Below are 27,034 nucleotides of genomic sequence, written 5' to 3'. Positions count from 1 at the left end.
GAGAGAAATAAGTTTGGAAGAAAAACTTCAGTTACCTGCACTCTAACATACATGTGATTTGAGGTCCAGAAGAATAAAGAAAGAGAATGAAGCAGAAAAAATAATTGAAGAAATAATAGTTGAAACCTTCATAAATTTGGTGAAAAACAATATACAGATACAGAAACTCAGCAAATGCAAGCAGGATAAATACAATGAAAACCACAAATAGGCACGTTATATTAAAACTGCTGAAAACCAAAGATGAAAGGAAAATTGTAAACACAACTGGAAAAATAATTCCAATATATATAAGGGAATAAAAGCATGAATGATGTCTAGTTTATCATCAAACTCTATATGACAATGAAATAACATAAAGTGATGAAAGAAAAAATACTCAAACCATAGTTCTCTATGTACCAAAGAAGAAAAAATTAAATGGAATTTGAAACACAGCCATGTTCAGATAAATAAAATCTAAGATATAGACAAGAGACTGGTTTTAAAAAAGTGCTAAAGGAAGATATTCAGACTGAAAGAAAATGATATAAGAGGAAATTCAGATATATAGGAAGAGAAACAGAAATTATAAATATATGAATAAATATAAAATATATTTTTATTTTTAAATTTCTTTAGGAAGCAGATGCTTAATACAAAAATTATAACATTGCATTGTAGGGTTTATAATATGACAACAGTAGCAAAAAGAAAGTCAGATAAATTTGTATTGTTGTAAAGTTCTTACTTTGTGCACGAAACAGCAAAATTTTAATTCTAGGAGACCATGAGAAGTTAAGGATGTATATTATTAATCTTATGTGAACTCTTATAAAATACAAAAAAAAAGTATACCTAAAATGTCAGAGAGATTCAAAATACAATTTAAAAAAAGAATTAATACAAAAGAATTCAGGGAAGAAAGAGGAGAGATACAGCAAGAGAAACAATAAAAGCAGAGACCAGTGAAATAGAAAACAAATGACAGAAAAATTAAAACAAGTCAAAGTCTTTTTCTTTGGAAAGGTTAATAAAATTGATATAATAAAAACAAGATTATCAAATAATTAAAATAAAGGTAGTGAGACAGATTTCAAGTTACCAATTTTAGAATTGAAAGAGGGAATTTCACTACAAATTCTTAATAAAACAAAGTGATGAATACAAAAGGTCATGAACTTTATGCTGTAAATTTTACTACAGAGAAAACTGATATCAAAGAAAGGTAATTTTGATGTTCCGAGGGCATTTAATAATGTCTGGAGACAGTTTTAGTTGTCACACTGAGGAGGCGTTATTGGTGTTAAGGGCATCTGGATGAGACCAGGGATACCACTAAACATCCTAGAAGTTCAAGACAGGTCTTGACAACAAATAGTTATCCAGCCCAAAATATTAATACAGAATGCTGAGGTTAAGAAACCCTGACAGGGCTTCTGTGGTGGCACAGTGGTTAAGAATCCCCCTGCCAATGCAGGGGACACGGGTTCGAGCCCTGGTCCGGGAAGATCACACATGCCGCGGAGCAACTAAGCCCATGCACCACAACTACTGAGCCTGTGCTCTAGAGCCCGCGAGCCACAACTACTGAAGCCCGCGTGCCTAGAGCCTGTGCTCCGCAACAAGAGAAGCCATCGCAATGAGAAGGCTGCGCATCACAGCAGAGTAGCCCCCACTCCCTGCAACTAGAGAAAGCCTGCTCTCAGCAACAAAGACCCAACTCAGCCAAAAATAAATAAATAAATAAATTTATTAAAAAAAAAGAAACCCTGACAGAGATCAAATAGATAAATTCCTTAGAGAACACAGCTGATCAAAACTGACTCAATAATAAATAGAAAAATCTCTATTAATGAAATGTAATTCATAATCTAAGCCCTTCCTACCAAGTAAGGTGCAGGCCCAGGTGGTTTTACTGTTAAATTCTATAAAACATATAAGGAAGAAATAATATTAATCATATACTAACTTTTCCGAAAAAAAAAAAAAAGGCATGAAGGAGCACTGCTCAACTAGTTTTATGAAACCAGCATTACCCCGGTATCAAACCTGACAAAGTAATTGCAAGAAAAGAAAATTAAAGACCAATATCCTCCATGAACATAGAAGGAAACATCCCAAAGTAAACAACCAGCATTATATAGAAGGCATAATACATCATGAACACATGAGTTTGTACCAGGGATGCAAAGCTGGTTCAACATTAGAAAATCAATCAATGAAATGTATCATATTAGCAGAGTAAAGAAAATAAGAAAATATAGAATTATCTAAATAAATGTTGAAAAAGGATTTGACAAAATTCAATACCTATTTATAACCCAAAAAAATGGCTAGAAAATAACAAATTGACATTCAAGAGAACCCTACAGATTGCATTTTACTTATTGATAAAAATGTATGCTTTCTCTCTAAGATTTTAAGAAGGCAAGATTGCCTAATTTATTAAACATAGTATTGTAGGTCCTAATCAATACAATTGAAACTCATAAATGAACTCTGCAAAGTCACCACATCCAAGGTCAATACAAAAATCAATAGTGTTTTTATATTTTAGTCGCAAGCAATTGGAAAATGACATTCAAAAACAATTTATTTTATAATACAGTTATTATAAAAACAAATTAAAATACAATTATTAAGAAACATAAATTACTTAGGAATACACTTAACAAGAGACTTGCAAAATCTCTACACAAAAACTAAGCAACTTTACTGAGAGAAAATAAAGATAACCTAAAAAAAAAAAAAGATACACCTGCTAATAGATTGGAATATATTATAATGTTAGAAAGTTGTGTCATAAATTATTTTATTTGATGTGCTCCTCTTTTTACTCCACGTACTATGAGTGTTATCCTCCTCACCTATAGTTTCAACTACTACCACATTCTGAAAATTTCCATAACAAGACCTTTTACTAGACACTTTCTTCTGAGGTCCAGACTGTTTACTGCATGGCCTAATGGATCTCTTCATAGTTATTTCAAACATAGCTACGCCGAAACTGAAACCATCATCTACCCTTCTCTTCATTGCTTTCACCTCACACACCCTATTTTTGACAGATGTATTTAGTCTAATGTCTTTATTCCAAAGTACATGCCTTTAATCACTATTATTGGTCCCAGTTTCCACCCATTTTAAATATGTCACCAATTGAAGAGTGGCTCTAGGGCTAATGGCTACTTTTTCTGATCATCTTTAATCTTTTCCAACACACTGTGGAAAAACTTTACTTCTTCTTTGGCAAATCCTTTATTTTACTGCCTATTTTCTACTTTTAGTCTTCTCATTTATGAAATATCTCTATTAGGAAGTCCTACAAAATGGAAAAAAAATTCATTCATTTACTAAAATGGCATCCAGAAATGCATTTCCTTGCCCTGAATATATATGGTTTGAGGTATGATTGCTGTATCTTCTGTTTGCTTTAATACATTTATCTCAAAGGCACTGGATAATTTGTTTTCCTCAAGAGCCTTCCATCCTATTCTGACTTTACCTCACCTTTACTTTCCTTTTAAAAATATTGCAGAAAGAAGGCTATTGGTGGCTAATAAAATGCTTTGTTTTTAGCTTCAATGATGGGGAGTCAAGAGAAAATTGTGAAAGAAGAATTGCATAATTCTAAATAACAAATCACAGACTACCCAACCGCAAAAGAGAGGGACTTGAGATATGGTTTACAAATTATCTAACAGGAATTGTAAAATAGTTAGATTGGCTGGAAACATTTTCTAAAAATTAAGAAAAATATTAAATTCCACCACTATATCTGGAGGAGAAAAAACTTATTTAGAGTTTGAAGGAACAGAAGAGAATTTAAAAATATAAAAAGTGGATTGAGGGCTTCCCTGGTGGCGCAGTGGTTGAGAATCTGCCTGCCAATGCAGGGGACACGGGTTCGAGCCCTGGTCTGGGAAGATCCCACATGCCACGGAGCTACTAGGCCCGTGCGCCACGACTACTGAACCTGCGCGTCTGGAGCCTGTGCTCCTCAACGAGAGAGGACGCGATAGTGAGAGGCCCGCGCACCGCGATGAAGAGTGGCCCTCGCTTGCCGCAACTAGAGAAAGCCCTCGCACAGAAACGAAGACCCAACACAGCCAAAAATAAATTAATTGAAAAAAAGAACCCAATAGAAATTAGCATGTCTGCTATAACAGATAATTACCCACAATTTTTGAAATAATTGACTTTGCTATCTTTAAAATTACTGTTACATCCATTGTATTCCTTTACATTTAAAACAATTAAGAGAGCAAGTATTGGCAACACCTTTCTGTGTCTAAAATAGTCAAATCATTGCTAAATCTCTGTAATTATTTTTTTATGAGATTTGTTAGGAAGGATTGCCAAACTGTTGGACTATTTTACCTGCTTTACTGGAAAGAAGTAGATTTGAGTATATTCAAGTTGTATCTTGCTAAAACTTATAACTGCCTTACTTTTATATTTTTAAACATTTCTTATTCATGTCACATTTATTTGTTAATCAATTTTTCCTAATTTAACATAATTACCTTTAATCTATATAGCCATCACCAGATATATGGAAGCACAGAAAAACAGCAAAATAAATGTGCTACTTCATGATGCAACTTTATGTACATTTGCTGGATAAATGCAAAGAATGCTTGCATGGAATATGAAGCAGTGAGGTGGTTGAAAGCTGTATTGCTTCTGCAGAGAGATCAGGGTTTGAATTCTGCCCCTACCACTTATGAACTGTGTGTTCTCAATAAATTTAATGTATTGAGTAAGTTTAATGTAATGTGTGTTCTCAATAAATTTAATGTATTTGTAAAATGTGAATAATATTAGTATTTATCTTACCCATTGTCATGGAACTCTAATCTAAAGATAAATAACATCAACACACACACTCAAATACAGACAAACACACACACTTAGAAAGCATGATTACTATGATGGAAACTTTAGGTTGCTGTGAGGAGTAAAATTAAAAAATCTAATTTAGATTGGCTGGTCAAGAAATTTTCTCTGAGGAGGTGACATTTATATGTTATTTACTCTGCGATTGCTATTATTGATGAAAGTTAGATCTAGTTAATCAGATGTCACAGTTGTTGACCTTAAACAAATAGACTGCCAGTTATTTCTCCAGCAAAAATGGGTTTATTTGGGATTGGCAAAGAATTGCAGTTTGGGGTCTGAAACCATGGCAAGCCATGTGCAAGTCCCATGCAACAAGGAGATAACTCTTTTAAAGAGGGGTAAAGGAGGTTGGGAAGGCTATAGTAAACAAAGAGTCCATTAGAGGAATTGAGAGTTGGAAATATAGTGGCTTTTCATTGGCTGAGGTCTTGCCAGGTAAGAAGAAGAAATCTTTCATCTTCCTGTTGGGCTCTACTCTTGTTGTAGGGCATGAGAGCTCCCCTTTCTGGCCTCTCAACTCTATTTTAATTGAAATTTCTATTTATTAATTTTTACATAGTATACATTTCAAGCGACTCTAAAATAAAAGAAATCAAAGAAATTTTGGTCAATTTCTTGAAATTAAAAAATGACTCAGAATAAGCTGCTTGTGATAGGAAATGAACTTCATTCTTCTATGGTTTCTCTTTCACAGGTCATGAGTAACTTCAAAACTCCCAAATACCGTTGTTATTTTTGTTGCTAATAATATTAAGATATTAATAATCAATTATATCTAGAAGACAATTCAGCAAAGTTGATTTATGTCAATATTATTTAGGATAAATTGAGAAAGGAAGGAAGAGGGCAGGGCACAACTGTTAAAAGAATGACACAGCCACTGAGGATATGGCAAAAACTAGTTAGAACCAACTAGGCCCAAGATGGTGGAAGATTCAACTTCCAGTAGACCTTGAGCCTCATTATATGCTCATTGTAATACGTTAGCATCTAAATGACACACCTACAGGTGCCATGACAGTTCCAAGGCTGACCATAAAAGGCCAAAAGGCCAAAATCCAAAAGGATTTTCTAGACATCCCTGCCCCTTCCCCAAAATAGTTGGAATAATCTTCCCACTTGTTAGCCTATGAAATTACTTAGCCCATAAAAACTAACCACCTCCACACCCTGGAGCCACTTTTGCCTTCTGAGCTGGACCGCATTCTGCCTATGGAATGTGTATCTCTCAAAATACACATTTTGCACTCTCTTTCACTTTACTATGGATCCCTCTTGAATTCTTTACTGTGCAAAGCCAAGGACCCTCACTTGGCAGCCCGTCCTAGGAACTCGCCAGAGACCTGGGACATGACAATTCTCTCTTGCCCCTTTCTCCTGCAACAAAATCACCAAGTTTCAAACTTTACTGAAGGTCAGTTTCAGTCCACAAGTTTTTGAAACCAAAGCATAAGGTGAAGAAGCTAATACTATAGATCAATTTTTCTCCCGCCTTCCCAGCCACCTAGCTTCAATAACTTTAATAGTTTAGTTAAAGAAGAAGTTTGGAAGACAGAAGCAAAAGACTATTTTTTCACTCACTGGAAAAACTATTATTTAAATGGAGGAGCTAAGATTTATTGGATAATAAGAAATAACACCATATGGGTGTTATAGAGAGTGCACCTTCAGGGCAGACACTGGGAGATTGAAACATTCTTAGGATAAACCTGCGGTAAAAAAGTATCTGCCTGAAAATTCATAACACATTAATTCAAATTAAGAGAATCAGAAAATTTGTTTAAAAATTATACAATGCAGAAAAATAAACAACCAACAGCAAAGAGGGCCGATTTAATTCATCATATCATCCAATTTTTGTAAATTTTTTAACATACAAATAATTATATGAACTAACTTGTAAACATACTGTTTTATATTTGAAATACATAAGTAAAACATTACTATAGCATTGGTTTGAGGCTGAGTTGAAAATGAAATTACCCTCTGTCCACATATTTTCCAGTGACCTCGAGTACAAAATCTATCATGTGTTTGTTGTATAGTCCTCCCTTCAGCCAGATTATCTCTCTCAAGTGCCATGAGACTGAGGGAAATCTCTTGCCTTTTAGACTCTGCCTTCCAGGCTCTTGTATTGCTCAAGCTCTTAGAAAACTTCCCATGGGGTAAAATAGCCACGTGCTTGGGTGTACTCTTGATTTCAACCTATCATAATAGTTTCCTCATGAAGAGCTCTTCTGTGCTAAAGATTTGTGAGCTGTTACCACTGGGGGAAACTGAGTGAAGGATGCATGGGATCTCTCTGCATTACTTGTTACAACTATATATAAACTTACAATGATCTCATAGTAAAAAGTTTAATTTGAAAAAAAGCATGAATAATATGCAGATAAGAAATTTTAAAACAAAAAGCAAGGTTAATTTTATATGTGTTATATAAATATATATCACATATAAATGATTATATATGTATCCAAAAATTACCCTTAAGGTTTTCTCTTACTAAGCTAATGACTTAAATAAACATTATACATTTCTTTTAGTTGGGCCACTATCCCTGTGCACAGTTCATTGAAATGGACTAGAGCTTAATATTAAAATAAATCAGAGAATATATGAATGAATTTGGAGCTTATATATAGGTAAATATTGTGTAAAAATTCAATAAATCACCTTTGCATTATTTACCTCTTTTTTAAATTTAACAAATTTTTAAAATTACAATGACTACAATCAATTTTCATTGAGATATTATAATAAAAACACATAAAGTCACACTACTGGGAGGTTAGAAACTCAAATTGCTAACACATCATCTATATGCTTACTAACAATATATTGCATGTGGCGCCTATAGTGTGAACACAGACATCATGGCAATCTAGGCAAGACACTTAAAAAAAAATACGTCTAACCCTAGCTATGGCAGGCCCAGGTTGAACTGACATATTAACCGCTTGTCTTCCATAGTCCCCCCCACTTACTTGTCCTTGTGACTATTAGCCCCTTAACTCCTTCCCAGTGAAACCTGAGCCTCTTCCACTAGATAACTAAAATCCATGCCATCCCCTGATGACACAGAGTGGTCCAGGATCTTCTGCCTAAGCCATTTCCTCTTTCTACTAACTTCATTTCTTTGATGGTTTGAATGTCCTCTAATTTGCTTGTGTGCTTCAAAAATGTGGCGTTCAAAATTGAACAAAATAATCCAATTGATGAGACCAGTACAATGTACTGTTAAATTATGATTATTTGAAATCTGGATGCCTGTCTTGTATTTGTATTTTCAAAGCCCTGATGCTGGGATACAATTCTCCATGGCTCTCACATTTCTGCACAGCTTGCAAGCAAAGGCACTAACTGCCCTTTTTGTCCAGATTACTTTTTCAAAGATGTTTGTATAGCAAATAGCTGTGGGAGATATTATACCTGCTTCACAGGCAGGACAGGTTTGTTTACTGTTCAGTGTAATAAAAATAATGTTTCCCTCTGTGGCAAAGAGCAAGTTTGCTTACTGTGCATTACAAACCTGGTTTCTCTCCCAAAATGGAACCCATTTCATATGCACCTGTCACCTACCCCTCTTTACCTCACCCTGTGGGAACTGGACCTCAGGGAACTTACAAAAAAATGATATTCCAGTCATTGCTTATTAATGAGTAATAAACTACTCTTTCTCTCTGACCTAGGAATCTCTTGTCTTCTGTCAGAGTTCATGAAACTATGGCAAGTTAACTTGTTGCTTGCAAATAGGTTACAATATTAGAAAGTTCTTTTTGTATTATTTTTGACACTCTGTTAACTCTATACATAGTCTCATTCTAAGTCTCTTAGTTATTTTTGTAAATTTCTATGTGAATAACTATGTGGTGAAGGTTCTTTCCATCTTAAGTGTTGCTCACTGATTATTTTAACACCTGTTAACCTGCTTCTATAAAATCTCATCTTGTTGATTTTAGCCTGTAGTTTCATTCTGTACACTCAGAAAGGTTTTTTTTCACTTATATATACTTATTGCCTCTCAGATTTCTGGCTGACAAATATGAAATCTATATTTATGCCATTGGCAAAAAGAATTGAGACATGACTGCAGAGAAGTTGCTCTAAGGCATGTTAATCAACAACTTTCTCAGTGATAACAAATAAATAAATTGATAATCTTCAGATGTGGCTGTGAACCAGCAACAAATCCCTCACACAGTATCATCATCAACATTTTTTGGTCATCTTTTCTGTAAATATGTCATGTAAAACATTTTTACTTGAAGTTTATATGTATCTAAACTGAAGTTAAGATACAATATTTCTAATTTATTCCCTTCACTTAGAAGTTCAATAAACCTATTTTAAAAGAAAAAACGAGGTTACTTTGAAATGCTTTGGGACTTCCCTGGTGGCACAGTGGTTAAGAATCCACCTGCCAAAGCAGGGGACATGGGTTTGATCCCTGGTCCAGGAAGATCCCACATGCCACGGAGCAACTAAGTCCATGCGCCACAACTACTGAGCCTGTGCTCTAGAGCCCGCGAGCCACAACTACTGAGCCCACATGCTGCAACTACTGAAGCCCACGCACCTTGAACCCATGCTCTGCCACAAGAGAAGCCACCGCAATGAGAAGCCCACGCAATGCAACAAAGAGTAGCCCCCACTCACTGCAAGTAGAGAAAGCCCCCGCACGCAGCAATGAAGACCCAATGCAGACAAAAGTAAATAAATAAATAAATAAATAAATAATAAATAAACAAACAAATAAATAAGAAATACTTTGTCCTTATTGAACTCCTTTTGGTCTCAATGTTCACATTATTTAATGCTAAATGAAAACAAAATATTTGTTAGAACACTTTTGTACAGTTTTTACAAACCACAATTTTCTCTTTTAAGGAAAGAAAATAAGTATATGCCTGTATTATCCTGGTTCTTTTCCTTTTCTCTATGATTTCACAAATAGCGGAATGGTAATTTTCTTTAGAAACGCTGAGATTCATCTTACTGAGATTAAAAGTGACTAAATTAACTAAATATTTTCCTCTCACTGGATATCCCATTATGTGGGTCTATAATTTCTTCTTTTTCTTTGTCAGCTTTATTGCGATAAAATTGATATATAACATTGTGTAAGCTTAAGGTGTAAAATGTGATAATTTGATATGCATATATATATTATGAAATGGCTACCACAATAAGGTTAGTTAACACATCCATAACCTCACAAAATTACCATTTTTTCTGTTTTTTTTTTTTTTTTTTTTTTTTTTTGGTGATGAGTACATTTAGGATCAAGCCTTTTAGGAACTTTCAAGTATATACTATAGTAGTGTTAACTCTAGTCACTATGATATACATCAGGTCCCCAGAATTTATTCACCTGTAACTGGAATTTTGTATGCTATGACTAACCTCTTCCCACTTCCCCAACCCCCAGCCCCTGACAACCACTGTTTAGATTCCACATATAAGTAAAATCATACAGTATATTTATTTCTCTATATGACTTATTTCACTTAGAGGAATGCCTTCAAGGTCCATCCACATCGCCACAAATGAGAGTATTTACTTCTGTTTTATGGATGGATAATATTCCATTGTGCATATATGACACATTTTCTTTATGCACTTATCTGCCATATATTGGCTTTTGTGAATAATGCTGCAATGACATGGAGATGCAGATACTCTATTAAAGATAGTGATTTCATTTCCTTTGGATATATACTCAGAAGTGGGATTCCTGGACCATATGATAGTTTTAAAAAAATTTTTGAGGAACCTCCATACTGTTTTCTACAGTGACTGAACAAATTTACATTCCGACCAATAGGCACAAGGGTTCACTTTTCTCCACATCTTTACCAACACTTGTTATCTATTTGTTTGATAATAGCCATTCTAACAGAGATGAGATATCTCTTTGTGGTTTTGATTTGCATTCCCCTGAGGATTCATGATGCTGAGTATCTTTTCATGTATCTATTGGCCATTTGTATGTCTTCTTTGGAAAAGTGTCTATTTAGATTCTCTGCCCATTTTAAAATCAGATTGTTTGGGTTCTTTGTTTTTGTTTTTGTTTTTTTGCTATTGAGGTGTGTGCGTCCCATGTATATTTTGGGAATTAACCCATTATCAGATATATGCCTTGCAAATATATTTTCCCATTCTGTAGGTTGCCTTTCTATTTTATTGTTTCTTTTGTTGTGCAGAATCTGTTTAGTTTACCGTAGTCCTGCTAATTTATTTTTGCTTTTGCTGCTTATGTTTTTGATGTCATATCCAAACTATCATTGCCAAAACCAATGTCAAGAAGCTTTTTCCCTCTTTCTTCTAGTTTCATGTCTTATGCTTATGTCTTTAATTCATCTGGAGTTATTTTTTGTGAGTGGGATGAGATAGGGGTCCAATTTCATTCTTTTGCACATGAATATCCAAGTCTCACAGCACACCTCAGTATTCCTTTTAATCATCCAATCTTGGATTTATTTTGCTCCAATAATGATCTGAAATTTCTCTGCTGGACTCCTTGACTTTCACAAAGTACCTCTTGTCCATGGGTGATTGTCTAAATCAGTGTTCTTTGAAGGGAAGACAGTAGAAAACTCTTATTTCAACATGTTGATATTGCTCTGCAATTCCTCCTTTAAATTATTTATCTTTAAAAATCTGAAGATCATTCTTCTTGTTGAAGTAGATGAAAGCCAAGTAGGATTTGGTACTCTTTGGCATTCATTAAAAATATGCCATCCTCTCCCAGTAATGAGATTTCTTGCTTTCTTTTTACTTTGGACATAAATTTAAAATACTGAGTGCAAAAATTTTCACAGCCTACATTATATTATTTTCTTTAGCCTTATTAACCTTCTCTTATAGACCTTTGTATTTGTTGAAAATGTTTCCATCTTCCAATCATTTGTAATCTTGTTTGGAAGTTGACTATCAGAGTTCTTTTAATATCCATTCTGATTTCATCATATACATACTTATTTTTCCTGCTCTTTAGCTTTATTCATAATTATACTCTAAGAATTTCTCTTTGAGCTCTCCCATATTCCCAGTTTACATATAAACTATAGTTTATTGTACTGTTCATTATCATAAAAACATACCTAATTTTTTACAAACTCTGTTTTTGCATGATTGAAAAAATGTATACATAATGAAAAATTCCACATTTCTGTTTTTTCACTTTTGGAACTTGAAATTATGTGCTATTTATAAGCAAGTGAACATGTTTTATTGGTCAGAATGATAAATAGTGTTATTGAAAGAGACTGGGCTTAGATTCCAGAAATTCTGTTAAAAATCACTGGGTAGCAAGTATGTATAAGGTACCCAGTTCCTTTTCTGATACATAGTAAATGTCCAACAAATACTGGTTTTCTACCTCTCAGAGTCTTAGTTTCCTTATTTATAAAATAATAATGATCTTATATATTTTTATAAATAATAATGTATCTGAAAGACTCTATGAAATGAAAAGAACAAAAAGATATCTTAGATTATTGTTTTTCATAACATCCAGAGGAAGAAAGTGTACACAATTGAAGTAATAATTTGTCAAATATATTAGTTTTTACAGACTGAGGCTTCCAGAAATGAATTGCAGAATTCAAGCCTCCTATCTGCAACAGTGATGGTAATGATGATTATCCTAATGATAGCAGCTCTCACTTATTAACCATTATGTGCCAGATATTTTGGTGAGTGATTAGATTGTAGCAACACATTTAAATCTCAAAACAACTCAATGAAATAAGTACAGTTAATATTTTTATTTTCCAATTAAGAAAACTGTGTTATAGGACAATGGGATACATTTGCCCTAGTCATATAACTAGCAAGTGGTTGACCTGGGTTTTGAAATAAAAAATCTGACACCAGAACACCTGCTCTCAAGCACATAATTGTTACCACTCTATTTTGTCTCTTAGTCAGTTATAGGAAGCATAAGTTCTGCTCTTTCTAGACTACAGCAATATTTACTTGATGAACACTGCATCTGTGGAATACCTAAATAGACAATGAAATATCCCAAAATTGAGGCGGTGGACTTTGAGAGCAGCTGTAGACTTGAGGTTTGCTGTCTGCTACTGATCTGATTCTGATTTTTATATTTATCTTAGCTTAGTTTTTAGTGCTTGTTATCATTGGTGGATATGTTTATTGGTTTGGATGCTCTCTTCTTTTGTTTTACTTTTTAATTTTATGTATTTATTTTATTTTATTATTTTTAAAATTTATTATTTAATTTTTTAATTTAATTTTATTTTCCTTCCTTTTTTTTTCTTCCTATTCTTCTGGGCCGTGTGACTGACAGGGTCTTGGTGCTCCTGCTGGGTGTCAGGCCTGAGCCTCTGAGGTGGGAGAGCAGAGTCCAGGACACTGGACCACCAGAGACCTCCTGGCCCCATGTAATATCAATCGGTGAGAGCTCTCCCAGAGATCTCTGTCTCAACACAAAGACCCAGCTCCACCCAACGGCCAGCAAGCTCCAGTGCTGGATGCCCCATGCCAAACAACTAACAAGACAGGAACACAACCCCACTAATTAGCAGAGAGACTGCCAAAAATCATAATAAGTTCACAGATACCCCAAAACACACCACCAGATGCAGGACTGACCACCCAAAACACAAGATCCAGTCCCACCCACCAGAATACAGGCACCAGTCCCCTCCAACAGGAAGCTTACACTAGCCACTGAACCAACCTTAGCCACTGGGGGTAGACACCAAAAACAATGGGAACTACAAACCTGCAGCCTGCTAAAAGTAGACCCCAAACACAGAGAGTTAAACAAAATGAGAAGACAGAGAAATATACAGCAGATAAAAAGCAAGGTAAAAACCCACCAAACCATACAAATGAAGAGGAAGTATGCAGTCTACCTAAAAAGGAATTCAGAATAATGATAGTAAAGATGATCCAAAATCTTGGAAATAGAATGTAGAAAATACAAGAAACGTTTAACAAGGGCCTACAAGAACTAAAGAGCAAACAAACAATGATGAATAACACAATAAATGAAATTAAAAATTCACCAGAAGGAATCAAGAGCAGAATAACTGAGGCAGGAGAACAGATAAGTGACCTGGAAGATAAAATAGTGGAAATAACTGCTGCAGAGCAGAATAAAGAAAAAAGAAAAAAAGAATTGAGGTGGTCTCAGAGACTTCTGGGACAACATTAAACACACCAACATTTGAATTATAGGGCTCCCAGAAGAAGAGGAGAAAAAGAAAGGGTCTGAGAAAACATTTGAAGAGATTATAGTTGAAAACTTCCCTAACATGAGAAAGGAAATAGTCAATCAAGTCCAGGAAGTGCAGAGAGCCCATACAGGAAAAACACACCAAGACACATATTAATCAAACTTTCAAAAATTAAATACAAAGACAAAATGTTAAAAGCAACAAGGCTAAAGCCACAAATAACATACAAGGGAATCCCCAAAAGGTTAACAACTGAAATTTCAGCAGAAATTCTGCAAGCCAGAAGGGAGTGGCAGGACATATTTAAAGTGGAGAAAGGGAAAAAACTACAACAAAATTACTCTACCCAGAAAGGATCTCATTCAGATTCAACAGAGAAATTAAAATCTTTACACACAAGCAAATGCTAAGAGAATTCAGCACCACCAAATTAGCTCTACAACAAATGCTAAAGGAACTTCTCTAGGCAGGAAACACAAGAGAAGGAAAAGACCTACAATAACAAACCCAAAACAATTAAGAAGATGGTAATAGGAACATACATATTGATAACCATCTTAAATGTAAATGGATTAAATGCTCCCACCAAGAGACATAGACTGGCTGAATGGATACAAAAACAAGACCCATATATATGCTGTCTACAAGAGACCCACTTCAGACTGAGGGACACATACAGACTGAAAGTGAGGGCATGGGAAAAGGTATTCCATGCCAATGGAAATCAAAAGAAAGCTGGAGTGGCAATACTCATATCAGATAAAATACACTTTAAAATAAAGACTATTACAAGAGTAAAAGAAGGACACTGCATAAAGGTCAAGGGATTAATCCGAAAAGAAGATATAACAATTGAAAATATTTATGCACCAAATATAGGAGCAACTCAATACATAAGGCAAATGCTAACAGCCTTAAGAAGGGAAATCGACAGTAACACAATAACAGTAGGGGACTTTAAAACCACACTTTCACCAATGGACAGATCATCCAAAATGAAAATAAATAAGGAAACACAAGCTTTAAATGACATGTTAGAAAAGATGGACTTAATTGATATTTATAGGATAGTCCATCCAAACACAGCAGCATACACTTTCTTCTCAACTGCTCATGGAACATTTTGCAGGATAGATCATATCTTGCGTCACAAATCAAGCCTTGGTAAACTTAAGAAAATTGAAATTGTATCAAGCATCTTTTCTCACCATAACGCTATGAGATTAGATATCAATTACAGGAAAAACTGTAAAAAATACAAATACATGGAGGCTAAACAGTATGCTACTAAATAACCAAGAGCTCACTGAAGAAATCAAAGAGGAAATCAAAAAATACCTAGAATCAAATGGCAATGAAAACACGATGACCCAAAACCTATGGGATGCAGCAAAAGCAGTTCTAACAGGGAAGTTTATAGCAGTCAAATCCTACCTCAGGAAACAAGAAAAATCTCAAATAAACAACCTAAACTTACACCTGAAGCAATTAGAGGCAGAAGAACAAAAAGAACCCGAAGTTAGCTGAAGGAAACAAATCACAAATATCAGATCAGAAATAAATGAAAAAGAAATGAAGGAAATGATAGCAAAGATCAATAAAACTAAAAGCTGGTTCTTTGAGAAGATAAATAAAATTAATAAACCATTAGCCAGACTCATCAAGAAAAAAAAGGGAGAAGACTCAAATCAATAGAATTAGAAATGAAGAAGGAGAAGTAACAACTGACACTGCAGAAATACAAAGGATCATGAGCGATTACTACAAGCAACTATATGCCAATAAAATGGACAACCTGGAAAAATGGACAAATTCTTAGAAATGCACAACCTTCCGAGACTGAACCAGGAAGAAACAGAAAATATGAACAGACCAATCACAAGAACTGAAATTGAAAAAGTGATTAAAAATCTTCCAACAAACAAAAGCCCTGGACCAGATGGCTTCACAGGCGAATCCTATCAAACATTTAGAGAAGAGCTAACACCTATCCTTCTCAAACTCTTCCAAAATATAGCAGAGGGAGGAACACTCCCAAACTCATTCTATGAGGCCACCATCACTCTGATACCAAAACCAGACAAAGATGTCACAAAGAAAGAAAACTACAGGCCAGTATCACTGATGAACATAGATGCAAAAATCCTCAACAAAATACTAGCAAACAGAATCCAGCAGCACATTAAAAGGATCATACACCGTGATCAAGTGGGGTTTATCCCAGGAATGCAAGGATTCTTCAATATACGCAAATCAATCAACAGGATACACCATAAAAACAAATTGAAGAATAACAACCATATGATCATCTCAACTGATGCAGAAAAAGCTTTCAACAAAATTCAACACTGATTTATGATAAAAACTCTCCTGAATGTAGGCATAGAGGGAACTTACCTCAAAATAATAAAGGCCACATATGACAAGCCCACAGCCAACACTGGTCTCTATGGTGAAACCCTGAAACCATTTCCACTAAGATCAGGAACAAGAAAAAGTTGCTCACTCTCACCACTATTATTCAACATAATTTTGGAAGTTTTAGCCATCGCAATCAGAGAAGACAAAGAAATAAAAGAAATCCAAATCACAAAAGAAAAAGTAAAACCGTCATTGTTTGCAGATGACATGATACTATACCGAGAGAATCCTAAAGATGCTACCAGAAAAGTATTACAGCTAATCAATGAATTTGGTAAAGTAGAAGGATAAAAAATTAATGCACAGAAATCTGTGGCATTCCTATACCCTAACGATGAAAAATCTGAAAGAGAAATTAAGGAAACACTCCCATTTACCACTGCAAAAAAAGGAATAAAATGCCTAGGAATAAACCTACCTAAGGAGGTAAAAAACCTGTACTCAGAAAACTATAAGACACTGATGGAAGAAACTAAAGATCATATAAACAGATGGAGAGATATACCATGTTCTTGGATTGGAAGAATCAATATTGTGGAAATGACTATATTCCCCAAAGCAATCTACAGATTCAGTGCAATCCCTATCAAATTACCAATGGCATTTTTCACAGAACTAGATAAAAAAACTTCACAATTTGTATGGAAACACAAAAGACCCCAAATAGCCAAAGCAATCTTGAGAAAGAAAAATAGAGCTGGAGGAGTCAGGCTCCCAGACTTCAGACTATACTACAAAGCTACAGTAATCAAGACAGTATGGTACTGGCACAAAAACAGAAACATAGATCAATGGAACAGGATAGAAATCCCAGAGAGAAAACCACACCCATATGGTCACCTTATCTTCAATAAAGAAGGCAAGAATATACAGTGGAGAAAAGACAGCCTCTTCAATAAGTGGTGCTGGGAAAACTGGACAGCTACATGTAAAAGAATGAAATTAGAACACTTCCTAACACCACACACAAAAAATAAACTCACAATGGATTAAAGACCTAAATGGAAGACCAGACTCTATGAAACTCTTAGAGGAAAACATAGGCAGAACACTCTGTGACATAAATCACAGCAAGATCCCTTTTGACCCACCTCCTAGAGAAATGGAAATAAAAACAAAAATAAACAAATGGGACCCAATGAAACTTAAAAGCTTTTGCACAACAAGGGAAACCATAACCAGACAAAAAGACAACCCTCAGAATGAGAGAAAATATTTGCAAACAGAGCAACTGACAAAGGATTAATCTCCAAAATATACAAGCAGCTCATGCAGCTCAATATCAAAAAAAAAAACACAATCCAAATATGCGCTGAAGACCTAAAAAGACATTTCTCCGAAGAAGATATAGAGATTGCCAACAAACACATGAAAGGATGCTCAACATCACTAATCTTTAGAGAAATGAAAATCAAAACCACAATGAGGTATCACCTCACACCGGTCAGAATGGCCAACATCAAAAAATCTACAAACAATAAATGCTGGAGAGGGTATAGAGAAAAGGGAACCCTCTTGCACTGTTGGTGGGAATGTAAATTAATACAGCCACTATGGAGAACAGTATGGAGGTTCCTTAGAAAACTAAAAATAGAACGACCATATGACCCAGCAATACCACTACTCGACATACACTCTGAGAAAACCATAATTCAAGAAGAGACATGTACCCCAATGTTCATTGCAGCACTGTTTACAACGGCCAGGACATGGAAGCAACCTAAATGTTCATTGACAGATGAATGCACAAAGAAGATATGGCACATATATACAATGGAATATTACTCAGCCATAAAAAGAAACAAAATTGAGTTATTTGTAGTGAGGTGGATGGACCTAGAGTCTGTCATACAGAGTGAAGTAAGTCAGAAAGAGAAAAAAAAATACCATATGCTAACACATATATATGGAATCTAAAAAAAAAAAAAAGGTTCTGAAGAACCTAGGGGCAGGACAGGTATAAAGACGCAGACATAGAGAATGGACTTGAGGACACAGGGAGGGGGAAGGGTAAGCTGGGGCGAAATGAGAGAGTGGCATGGACATATATACACTACCAAATGTAAAATAGATAGCTAGTGGGAAGCAGCTGCATAGCATAGGGAGATCAGTTCGGTGCTTTGTTACCACCTAGAGGGGTGGGATAGGGAGGGTGGGAGAGAGGCACAAGAGGGAGGGGATATGGGGATATATGTATACATATAGCTGATTCACTTTGTTATACAGCAGAAACTAACACACAATTGTAAAGCAATTATACTCCAATAAAGATGTTAAAAAAAAAGTTTAAATCCATGTGTAGTATATTTACTTTTTATTTTCAGTATCCAGACTGTGACTGGATACTAAATGCTTTAAAATACTTAAAGAATGCAGGAAATAAAATTATTAAAACAAATTTTGGAGCACAGTTTAGTAGGAAGCTCATTCCCTGAAGAATAAAAAAAGTTTTAAAAATTATTTTGACAAAATTAAATATTATACAAACATTTGAACTTCTGATGGGAAACAAAAAGTTACAGTTGAAGTTTTCAGTTCATCATCCAGCTGACTTTTGTGAGTACTTAGCACCCACCTGGTAACATACAAAGAACTAAAGAATATTTGGGTTTCGGGGTCATGGTCTTTGACTCTACAGTAATGACATACTGAAGAAGTATTACCTATATTGGTCCACAATACAGCCATGCAGTCTGCTAGAATCAATCTCAGTTCCAGTGGCTATTACTTTTGTGGCCTTTGCCAAGTCATATCACCTCTCCAAGCCTCATTTTTCTCAGCTATAGTAAAAACTTATACTCATAATGCTATATGAGACAATACAGGTAAAGTTTTTGCAAAATATCTAGGACATAGAAAACGCTTAGTATATATTAGCTGCTATAATTAACCATTAACAAGATATTTTGTGTATCTGTTCAACACATGCCCTTTCTCATCACACATTCTTGTTCATTTCCAAAAGAATATTTCAACTTGAAGAGAATAAAAGGTATATGTGTAATGTTAAAGATTGACTCATAAATATTAAATTATTGCTTGAAACAGTATATTCAGTTTAACTACTGAGCTATAATTGTTACATTTCCAATCTTTTATGCATATAAATGTGCGTGATAATTCTTTCCTTGATATAAAGATATGCACGTAGTGTGCCTGCAAATATAGAATCATCATTCAGTGGTGTTCAATTTATAGAGAACTCAATTCACAGTTTCTTTTAAAACTCTGATTTCATTCTTCAGGTGGCTGGCCTTATGGACAATATATTATACACCACACATCCCTGCCATTGCTGGATGGCCTGGTTCACCAACAGTTCAAATTAAGATAATGCAGTCTAAGAGTTATGAGAATGAATTGATTTGACAGTGCTCTATTAAATCAATTTAGGCTACCATAAAAGTAGCTGTAAAAGAATTTTCAGTACTTTATTGTTGTTAGAATTCTATAACCAGTATCTCTTGAGAAAACTGCAGTTTCCTCTAGATCAATATATAAATCTGTGTGGTATTCCAAATTCTGTCTCTGCCAGTTTCAACTTAGAGGCTATAGGCTTTCCTTAAGCTAAAATCCAATAGAATATAATGCTTTCCCTATCCAAGATTCTCAAGGAATGCACCTTCTGGAGAACTGAGACATTTTGTTCTATCCATTTTACTTTAGCAGGTGTTCAATAAAACTTTTCTGAATTATTCTATTTACATTCCAGTTCACAAATGACTCTATTAAACTAGAGATTTAGCTGAGATTGTAGATTTCAATAATGTAGGCTGCAAACTCAAATGCCAGGTCCAGGCAGGTAATATCCATGATTAAATTGCTCTCTCTTTTTAGATGATTTGGGGAATTTTTATTTTTGCCTCATTTAAATGGTGATAACTGCTCTTCAACTTATTTCAAGTATTATCAGTCAGGAATATGGTTTTCTCAGATATGACATCTGAAGATATGCTATAGCATGTCCAGATTTTTATGGGAAATATTTTAAATGTTATCTAAATGTAACAAAACAAAGGGATGAGTTTGTTAGTGTATTTTTGCTTTGTTTTTTTTTTCTTTTTCTTTTCTTTTTTTTCCCGGGAGGGGAGGTTGCTGGAGCAAATCAGCCCCCAGTCCTGGATAAGACCTCATCTCAGTGAACTGATGCTCTTATGAGTTTCACGACTGGCATGCTAGATATTGTTTTCCCTGAACATACTCCCCCGCCATATTTACTCCCTTGGTTGATATCTTGAACAATACAACCAGTAAAACTCAACCTCAAGATATGATTGTATAGTCATTATACACTGAAGACTTTCATAACCCTATGCAAATAGATCACTTAAAGCCATAAATGGAAGGAAAGAGTAGTTTACAAATAAATGGTTTTCAATGACAATCTGAATTTCAAAACCTTACTGGAAAACAAACATGGCAGAAAAAATAAAGAATGTGGGAGTTTGGACATGGCAAACAGCGTTATAGCCTTTAAAAGTCAACCCTTCATATAACCGATTCACTTTGCTGTATAGCAGAAACTAACACAACATTGTAAAGCAGCTATACTTCAATAATAATTATATTAAAAAAAAGAAATGCTATACATGACATATTCCAATTTAAAAAAAGGTAAACCCTTCTATCACAGGTTGGAGCTTAATCAATAAATGGGAATAATTATAACATATGGCAAAGAAGACAAACGAAGTTTTTCAGCACTGCATATAAGGATCATGAGAATTCAATTTCTTGGCAACATCTAATTAGGATGCAACCTGCCGCTCAGCTCCTCCTTGAATGTGTTATGATGATAAACCATCAGAGTAAAGGAGCATATGGGTGTCATTCACTCATTTAATAAACATATATTTCTGGGCCAAACATTAGACTTGGTGCTGAAAATGTATCAGCGAACCCTCCCCATGGCCCCAGAAAGGGTCTCTATTCTTGAAACAGCTGATGCTGACAAAAATATGAATGTGGGTAATGTGAAGATTTGTCTTTATGTCTTCTTTCTAAGGGCTCAGTTATGGAAACAACACTATTTTTTTTAACCTCAGAATAATTTCACCTTAGAGATGGTTCAATTTTTTACATGCCTACAACCAAATAGAGCATTATTTTTCTTCTAAATTTATATAGGAAGTTGGTTAAATTTAGAAATTTGTTAGTGATTATGACAAGACATTTTGTTTTTGGAAAATACACATCAAGATCAAGAATGTTTTCAGAGAGTTGAAATGGATCTAATGATTGAGAGGTTGCTTCCAGAGCCATAGCTCTTCTGGAGTTCTGGAAGTTCAAGAAATGCAAATGGCTAGCTACGTGGATTCTTTCTGTGCTTAATAAAATTCTTAATTTGGATCCTAATATAAATATGTAATAATATAATAAGCTGTATAAATATGTGACAACAAAACATGGTACAAGATAAGTCACACTAATTTTCTATGATCAGTCAAAATTTAAACCTGAGTTCCATTCTTTATAGACTGGTGGAAAGGGAATCTCAGTCACTATTTCCTCCATCACCATCCCCTGGGAAAGTAAAGGCTTTTTAAGTCTTGGACCAAGAATGATGTCCCAGGTTTTTGAAGAAATTGAGCCACCAGCCTCCAGGCGATTTTTCCTTGTCAAAGTCTGTATCATCCCTTTGAAGCCAGAGGCTATCAACTTCCATATCAAGTATAAACAAGGAAGCTTGTAATAAAAATTTTTGAAAATATTTCTTTAGATTTTCAGTGTGTTTTCCTCCTGAATTATGTTTTTTAGTAGGACATTATAAAAAAAGTAGATGCTGCAAATAAGCCACTATTTTACTTGGTGCATGGCACATTTATTCACTAACCAATAATTAGCACACACCTGTTTTGTTGCAGGCAGGAAAAAAAAAAATCCTTGCACAAATGGATTTTCTGTTCAGTCAGTAGAAGCAGAAAAACCCAATCATTAAGCAATTACATAAGAAAATATACAGTATATATAAAGGTATATAAATTATGAAAAAATATAAAGAACTGCAAGGAGAAAAGGAGAGCTGGGAGTGTGTGCAATTATATATAGGGTGGAAAAGAAAGATCTTACAGAAAAGATGATATTTGAGCACAGACTAGAAGATGTGAAGGAATAAGTCTTGTGGATATCAAGAAGAGGATTCTGGCTAGAGGGGAAGTAAGAATAAAAGGCCGTAAGGCAGGTCTGTGTTTAATATAGTCAAAGAATATCAAGGAAGCAAGCTTTGAACATAATAAGCATAGGGGAAAGTTTTGGGAGATAAGGGCAGAAGTGGTGTTGAGCCCAATCATGTAGGACTCATATGCCTCTGAAAGTACAGTGGCCTTTATGCTGAGGAGGATGGGGAGCTATTTGGAGGGTTTTGACATAAGAAGTAACCTCTCCTGATTTGTTTTAAAATTATCACTCTGTGGACTGTGCTGAAAATAAACTACAGGTGCCAAGCATGTATAAGGAAGTCAGTTAGGCTTTTGCACTAATCCAGGTGAGATATACTGGGAGCATCTAAAAGTCTGGTGGCAGCAGAGGTGGTTAAATAGTGAGGGCGGAGCTGACAGCACTTGTCAAAGTATTGAATGTCAAGTGTGAAATAATGCTGGGGATGAAGGATGATCCAGCATTTTAGCCTGAGCAACTTGAAGTTGTGGGAAGAGAAGGGATCAGTTCAGGGCATATTAAGTTGAGATGTTTATTAGACTTTCAAATTGAAATGTCTAATAGGCCAAAGTTACACAAGTCTGGCTATGAGAGAAGTGGTCTGGACTAGAGATATAAACTTGGCACACAGCCAGATTTCACATATGTTTATTGAATCAGTGAGTAAATATCCATATAGGGATAAGTTAATTCTGTAGTAACTTATCCAATATTGGATAGTAAATAATAACATAGCTATGTGCCATGCTACTGCTGGCTAGAGGGGATTTTATTTTGCTGGTTTTATGTTTTTAGATGCTGGCCAAGAGTTTGTTTTAACAACATAGAAGGGAATCTGCCTGGATCATGAGCAGGAAGTGAAGCATTTACATCTCTGACTCTAGCCTTAGGATACAGTCTGAGAGATGGGATTAGCAAGTGAAATTGTTTTGAGCACACTGCCAATATGACTTTCACAGAAGAAATTTCAATTTATAGTCCTAGTAGGAGAGCACTCACGTTCTTTCTGTACCTTGGCCAGGACTTGGTTTTATTGTTCTTGTTTTTGCTCAATTATCACTAAATTAACAAGGAAAAGTTATTCATTAAGGCAATAGGTGATGAGGATACTTCCTTTACTATAAACACTCAGCAAATGTGTAATAATATATGTCTTAGTCATCTCAGGCTGCCACAACAAAATACCATAAACTGGATGACTTAAGCAACAGAAATTTATTTCTCACAGTTCTGGATGCTGGGAAGTCTAAGATCAAGCTGTTAGCTGATTCAGTTCCTGGTGAGAAATCTCTTCCTGGCTTGTAGATGGCCAATGTCTCTCTATGTCCTCACCTCCTCACCACGGCCTTTCTTCGGCGTTCTCACTTGGAAAGGGAGAGTTCTCTCTCTCTTCCTCTTTGTATAAGGCCACTAATCCCATCATGAGGGCCCATCCTTATGACCTAATCTAACCCTAATTACTTCCCAAAGGCCTTGTTTCTAAATATCATTGCATTGGGTATTAGGCCTTCAACATATGAATTTTGAGGAGAGGCAAATCTTCAATCCATAACAATGAGTAAAAGAAAAAAAGTAAAAAGATGAACACATTTTTCAATGATAAAAGGATAGAAAAGCAAAGAGGAAAAATGGCTACTGTTTGATCTTGCTGAGCTTTAGACCAGAATTAGGCAGAAGGGGATGTGATCTGATCTCTAGAAGGGAGATTGGGGATTTAAAGGACCTCACAGACAGGGGAGAATGGAGTTTTGGCCACTTCTTGAAATCAAGGGTTTGTCTGGAATTTCTTATCCTGAAACTTCCTCCCCTACATTTGTAGAAAGGTTGGGAAAAGGCTATAATTAATTGTAGTCTGTGGCTATGACTCATATCAACCTCCTTACCTAGGAAGGTAAGAAGAATCAGAACCTCTAAATAAGGAAAAGAACACCATACACTGTTCATTCCCCTTTTTCTGTGTTCCCCTTTTTCTGTTTGCTTACTTTTTTGTTTATTTATTTATTTATTTTTTTAGTATGAGATGATCATTTTTCCATAAAACTCTACTTATGAAAAATCTTTGAGGTATGGGACAAAGTTGGTTTCCTGCAGAGAACGGCATTTCTTCTTCTAGGAGACAGAGAATACCAATGCTGGATCATTTAAACTAATTTCTTCCCATGAGTGTTTTTAGAGCACCATATGGTATATATTTGGCCCAAAAAACTGGCTGAGACTCACTAGTTCCAACTTCTCAGAGACTTCCCCCCATCCTCTTCCTCCTGTTCTTCTTAATAGACTGGAAATAACAGATTATTCTTGTATTTCTGTTTGTGGTAGAATGGTTTTATTTTTGTTTTCCCTTTTGTACTAATTTTGTAGACTTTCTATTCCCAGCTTCATGGATCAAGACTCTTTATACATCATCCAACTTGTGTCGGCCCTCTTGCTTCCTATGTACTCTGAGACTGTGCAAACCAAACTCAAGGTCACATTGTTTAGCAAACATCTTTAGACTGAGAAACCTGACACAAGGCTCTGCTTATCTGACTATGTTTCCACCTTTGCTTAATCTTTTAATCTGAGAATTACTTTCATTCCCACTAGCTTATTAATTCATGAAAAGATTTTTAAAATTTGTATTCTAGATGTTAGTCTATGTCAATGGGACAATACAAACGTTTAGCCCATTATATTACTGAGATTGAATCCTGAATTTAGAAGGAGAAAATCATTTTATTGGTATCTGCCTCAACATTTTCTTTAAGGACAAATATAGTCCAGTTTTCCTTTGGGAAAGGAATGATTACAACTCTCTTATTCTTTATTCTTGTCGCCTATAAAGCTTACCAAAACTGTAAGACATACAGATATCAAAAAGAGTAAAAAATGATGATGACTATTTTATGATATGATGATGATAATAAAAAGTAGCCAGTTTGAAATTATAATAACCTGTTCTATTATTATAGCTTTCAGGAAGAATACAGTAATATGGTTTGTAATCATTGCAAAAAGCGCATGTGTTTTAACAGATTTTTAAGATATTTGAACTATTCAGGCAATCAGTACATTAGACTTGTAATTTCAGTTCAGTTTTCAGAAGAAATTAAATAAAATTATAAATTTTTTTTAATATTTGGGAAAACATGAAGTTTTTGCATTTGTCTTATACTACAAGTAAAAAAGCATTTCAATATTTAGAAGAGAATCATTTATTTAATGTTTAAAGAAGTCTTAAATTTTTACTAGTTTTGTGAGATTAGTATGTTGAGCACTAAGCAGTGCATAAATCATCATGAATGTTCCTTTGTTGGCATGAAAACCTTTGGAAGTTAAAGAAGCTAACAGGACTCAGGAAGACCAAGTTCTCTGGAATATCTTCAGAATGTGATGGTTGATCTTGGTGATTTATGAAATCACTGTAAAATTAATATAGCATTCCAGTCCATAATACCGATAAATGTCCTTGTCAATCATCTTCCCCTATTGAACTCAAAATATGGTAGTCTACCAGGGCTCTATCCTTGATTTCTATCTCTTCCTAAGACTTTCTTAAAACAAGCTCTCTAATTGAATCCATTATATGTTATTTATTTATCTGAAGATTATCTCCATAATAATATCTGCAATTACAATCGCTACCATAAGTTACACACTCACATATCTAACTTGCTTTTGGCCAACTGCACTTGGATATCTAACAGGTATATCAAATGAAATATTTCCAGGAAAGAACTTTCAATGTCTACTCTATCCCTCACCACCATCCTGATACTCTTTCCTTACACCATCAAACTATATGTATATTGAATATTCATCCAATATTCAAACCAAAGTGCTTTGATTAATTCTCCTTTTCCTCCACATCTAATCAGTAATGCTTTTATAGGGGAGAAAAAAATAATTTTCCCTCTACCTTTCTAGGTTCTTGGCTGAGACCACTCCTGTAAAAAAAAGACAGAAGAACAAGAGAAAACCAAACATATGTATAACTACATGCATACCTCCTACACACATGGGAGATATACCCAGGAAAACTGGGTAATTCCCTGAAATGGCTCAGGCCACCACCTTAAATACCATCTCCAGCTAAAGACAAAAGAAGACTTGGGAGTGAGGGAGCCAGTTATGGGAAGTTATTAGGCAAAGCACAGTAAACAAAGGCAGGTATGGTTGTTATGCAGATTTAACTCTGTGCCTTCTCCATCAGTAATGATCAATTACATTTGGCAATTGTATTGCAAAAACAAACAAACTCATAGTAAAAGAGATCAGATGCGTGGTTACCAAAGGTGAGGGTAGGGGTTGGCTGATGGAGTGGGTGGCAGGGGAATTGGATGAGGGCAATCAAAAGGTACAAACTTCCAGTTATAATATAAGTA

Source organism: Balaenoptera musculus, chromosome 13 (assembly GCF_009873245.2).
Source record: "Balaenoptera musculus isolate JJ_BM4_2016_0621 chromosome 13, mBalMus1.pri.v3, whole genome shotgun sequence".
Taxonomy (NCBI): Eukaryota; Metazoa; Chordata; class Mammalia; order Artiodactyla; family Balaenopteridae; genus Balaenoptera; species Balaenoptera musculus.
Note: the sequence above shows the minus strand (reverse complement) of the source record.